We start from the raw sequence: 5,000 nt of genomic DNA on the forward strand, positions 1-5,000 counted from the left end.
TCTAGCGGAGTCATAGGCTGTCTGCCTAAGACCAACTCAAATGGGCTCATCTCTGTAGCTGACGACCTGTGCAAATTATAACAGAATTGTGCACTGTCCAGCAAGTCTACCCAGTTCCTTTGACTGGCCGTCACGAAGTGCCTCAAGTATTCTTCCAACAAGTGATTAATTCTTTCCGTCTGCCCATCAGTCTGAGGGTGATTCGCAGTTGAAAACTTCAGATCAGTCCCCATCATATTGAACAAAGCTGTCCAGAACCGACCTGTGAACCGTGTATCCCTATCACTGATGATATCTGCTGGCACACCAAAGAACTTAACCACATTTTTGAAGAACAAATCTGCAGCAACATCTGACGAACATACAACCGGAGCAGCAACAAAGACAGCATACTTTGAGAATCTGTCTACCACAACCATCACCGATGCCATGCCATTTACCTTTGGGAATCCGCTGATAAAGTCCATCGAAACTGACAACCATGGCCTTTCCGGAATTGGAAGAGGCTGCAGCAAACCTGCTTCCTTCTTGCGTTCAGTCTTGTCCAGCTGACAAACCAAACAAGTTTTGACATACGCCTCTATGTCATCTTCCATCTTTGGCCAGAAATATCCACGCGACAGTAGAGCTAACATCCGCTCAACACCCGGATGTCCTGCCCACATTGTGTCATGCGCCTCTTTCAGCAACTCCTTGCGCAATCCACCGCCTAGAGGTACGACGATTCTCCCCCCTTTAAAATGGAGCAGATCGTCCTCGATCCAATACCTCCGCACTGTCCCGTCTTTCACTTGACTCATTAACTTAGCATATAATGAATCATTTGCCGCACACAGTCTAATTTTATCAACAAAATCAGACTCCAATCTGGAAATTGAATACATAGCAGCCAATACCTGTTTCCTACTCAGAGCATCAGCAACTTGGTTGAACTTTCCTGGCTTATGCTCCCACACAAAGTCATATTCTGCCAAGAACTCCTGCCAACGAGCCTGCTTGGGACTAAGTTTGGGTTGCGTATTGAAATAAGTATTAGCAACATTGTCCGTCCTGACAACAAACTTAGTTCCTAGCAGATACACACGCCACGTTTGCAAGCAGTGCACCACAGCAACCATCTCCTTCTCATGAGTAGAGTATCTCTGCTCAGCATCATTCAATTTCCTGCTTTCAAAGGCCACAGGGCGGCCTTCCTGCACAAGCACACCGCCTATAGCTTTGTCTGATGCATCAGTATGCACCTCAAATGGTAACTCAAAGTCAGGCAGCTTCAATATGGGTTCTGAAGCAATGGCTGCCTTCAGCAACTCGAACGCCCCAACACATTTATCAGACCATGCCCACACTGCCTCCTTTTTCAGCAAATCAGTCAAGACAGCAACTTTCTTTGAGTAACCTGCAATGAATTTGCGATAATAATTGGACAGCCCAAGGAAAGACCTCAAATCTTTCACATTCTGAGGTGCCTGCCAATCCACAATTGCCTGCACCTTCTTTGGATCCATCCTCACTTGATTCTGACTCACCAAGTGACCAAGAAACTTGATTTCTTGCTGTGCAAATTCACATTTCTCCATCTTCACATAGAGTTTATATTGCCTAAGCCTAGACAATACTGTTTTTAGATGGCTAACATGTTCATCTAATGAGCGGCTATAAATCACAATGTCATCTAAGTAGACTACCACAAAGTCATCAAGGTACTCAAACAAGACATTGTTCATTAAATTGCAAAACGTTGCCGGGGCATTAGTTAACCCAAACGGCATAACAAGAAATTCATATGAGCCATATCTAGTTACACATGTAGTTTTTGGCTCATCCCCCTCTGCTATCCTAACCTGCCAGTAGCCAGACCTCAAATCCAGCTTGGTGAACCATTTTGCCTTGCTCAGCCTGTCGATCAAATCCTGCACCAACGGAACAGGGTACTTGTTCTTCACAGTTACCTTGTTCAATGCCCTGTAATCCACACACATCCTCATCGTTCCATCCTGTTTTTTCTGAAACAAAACAGGAGCACCATAAGGAGCTTTTGAAGGTTGAATCAGCCCAGCATCCAGCAGCTCATTCAATTGCTTCCTCAGTTCAGCAAGCTCCTTAGGGGCCATACGATAGGGTGCCTGTGCAGGCGCAATCGATCCTGGCAGCAATTCGATCTTGTGATCAATATCCCTTTTGGGTGGCAGCATTTTTGGCAATTCTGGGGGCATCACATCTTTGAAATCCCCCAAAACTGCTGCCACACAATTAGGCACAATCAGCTTCACATCAGGCTTTGCCTCCACCGCAGCAACAAGGTAAGTCAGTTCACCTCGCTTGAGTCCCTTTTCAACAGTCATAGCAGATACCAAGGGTTCCTTGATTTTGCACATTTTCTCCGCCACAACATGCGGATGTACAGCCTTGATAAACCCAGCCATCCGTTCCTGCATCACCATTACTCCATCCAAATGTGCCATTGGGACAAAGCAATTCTTTCGCAGAAAGTCGATTCCAAGGATCATGTCGAAATCCCCCAATGGAATCACCATCAAACTGTGCCTTCCCACCCAAGGCCCGGCACTGATTTTGACATCATATGCCATGCCTTCTATCTTTTGGGCAACTTGGTTAACAGTTTTCATGAAATTTGGGCTCTTTGTCAATCTCAGCCCAAATTGTCTAGCAAGCTTCACATCAATGAAGGTGTGGGTAGCTCCGGTATCCACCATTGCCACCACCACCTTCCCTTCAACCAGCATCTCAACATGCAGCAGTAAAGAATGCGGGTTCACTGAAGACTCACCCAAGGTATTCACCATCGTCATGTTGGTGAGTAAACCCAATGGGTTCACCAATGCAGCAACAATCCCGCCATCTTCATCCCTGTTTGCACCTCCAGCAAGCATGGCATTGACCCTCTCACGATTGGGACAATTTCTGGCCAAGTGAGCACCGCCACAAGTCCAGCATCCCTTGTCCCCTGCTGAAACATTCCTTTTCACATTTCCAGCATCAGCAACAGCCTTGCCCTTGTCAGCTCCTCCTTTCCGCTCCTCCTTCTTCCAATCCTTCTTGTCAGTCTTCTTCTTTGGCTTCGAAGAAGTTGACGATGTTTCAGAAGACACATGAGTTGTGCGAAAATCTACCAACGAATCGGCAGCAGCTATTGCACTAGGGAGGTCCTTCACATTCTGCCTCCTTAGTTCGTTTTGGGTCCACGCCTGCATCCCTGAGATGAAGTTGTGTAGCTTATCTTCATCCGACATGTTTTGTATATCCAACATCAAAGACGTGAAATCTTTGATGTAGTCCCTGACTGATCCCGTCTGCTTCAGCCTTTTCAATCGGTCCCTAGCAATCCAGGAAGCATTGCTAGGAAGGAACTGGTCCCTCATCTCTTTCTTCAGTTTGGCCCAGGAATCAATCCTTGGCCTGCCAGCACTTAGGTCGTCCGCATCTCTGGTCCGCCACCACAGCTTGGCATCGCCTGACAGGTACATAGTCGCGATGGCCAACTTGTCTGCCTCAGAAACGCGAGCAGTTGTAAAGTACTGCTCCATATCCCAAAGAAAATTTTCCAGTTCCTTCGCCGATCTTGAACCAGTGAAAGGCTTAGGTTCAGGGATTTTCACCTTCGAGCGGTCCGTATCATGGCCTGCTTGGGGAGCAGCCGCCATCGCCCTACGGAGTATCACCACCTCCAGGTTTAAGGTTTCGTTTTCCCTCTTCAGATCCTCGATCTGAGCCGAGGTTGACTCGCGAAAATCATCACTTTCCGCAAGTCTCACATTCATGATCTCCCGAAACCGAGCAAGTTCTGTAGTTAAGCTGTCAAGACGACGCAGCACAGTCGTCTCATCTTCAGCAAACTCAGCCATTCCCAAGAGCGCTTCAACAGCAGCAACTCTGTCCTTGGTGTTTCCCACGCCAGTCATTGTGTAGTGTATAACGAGCGTAGCTCTGATACCAGTTGTCACGGGGGTGATTCTTCTTTTCCTTCACAAGATCACAACCCGCGCGGCAGTCAACTTCGCAAGCTAACTTCAGCCAACCAACAAACGTTTGACACAAGATTATATCAAACACAAAGGAAACACACTACAGCGGAAATACACAACAACAACACAAGCATGTACAGGCAAACTGCCCAACTTCTATATATAACTCTCCACAGTTTATACAAAAGAATCACCTCAAGGAGTTTGGAAGGCTAAGGAGCTTTTCTCACAAAACTCTTGCTAACCTTTGCCCATCCAAACTCCCTCTATATATATACAAAGCAGCCAGCAGCCTTAGCCAACTAGGGGAGGTGCTGGCACATGTGCCAGCACCTTACAAAGGGGTACAAGGGAAATACTAAACAATCTGCACGCCTGCCAGAGCCCATGCTGCGCCCATGCTGCGCCCATGTGCCCTGTCTGCACGCCTGTCTGCAAGTCTGTCTGCTGCACGCGCCCGCGCGCATCTGCAGCCCACGCTCCTGCCACTGGCCTGCCTTGCCTTGTCTTGCCTTGCCTTGCCTTGCCTTTGCCTCAGCTTTTGGCTTTGGCCCGCCCATGCCAACACGCATGTCGGCCAACGCCAACCCCACTGCTCACGCACATGCCCGCCTGGTGCCATGTGCCTTCGTTGCCACTGACTTTGCCAAGCCTTGCCAACACTCAAGGCCCTTGGCCTTTGCTTGCCTGCCATGCCATAGGCATGTCTGCCGCGCATTGCTTTTCTGCCAACATCGGCCAGCTGACAAGGGGCAATGCACAAGCCCTTGCCACTGCCTTAGCCCCATACGCCTAGCTCAAACCTTAGGGTCTTACAGTAGGCCACTATCCTACCATCGAAAGTTGATAGGGCAGAAATTTGAATGATGCGTCGCCGGCACGATGGCCGTGCGATCCGTCGAGTTATCATGAATCATCGCAGCAACGGGCAGAGCCCGCGTCGACCTTTTATCTAATAAATGCGTCCCTTCCAGAAGTCGGGGTTTGTTGCACGTATTAGCTCTAGAATTACTACGG

The sequence above is a fragment of the Solanum dulcamara genome, assembly GCF_947179165.1.
Source record: "Solanum dulcamara chromosome 11 unlocalized genomic scaffold, daSolDulc1.2 SUPER_11_unloc_1, whole genome shotgun sequence".
Lineage (NCBI taxonomy): Eukaryota > Viridiplantae > Streptophyta > Magnoliopsida > Solanales > Solanaceae > Solanum > Solanum dulcamara.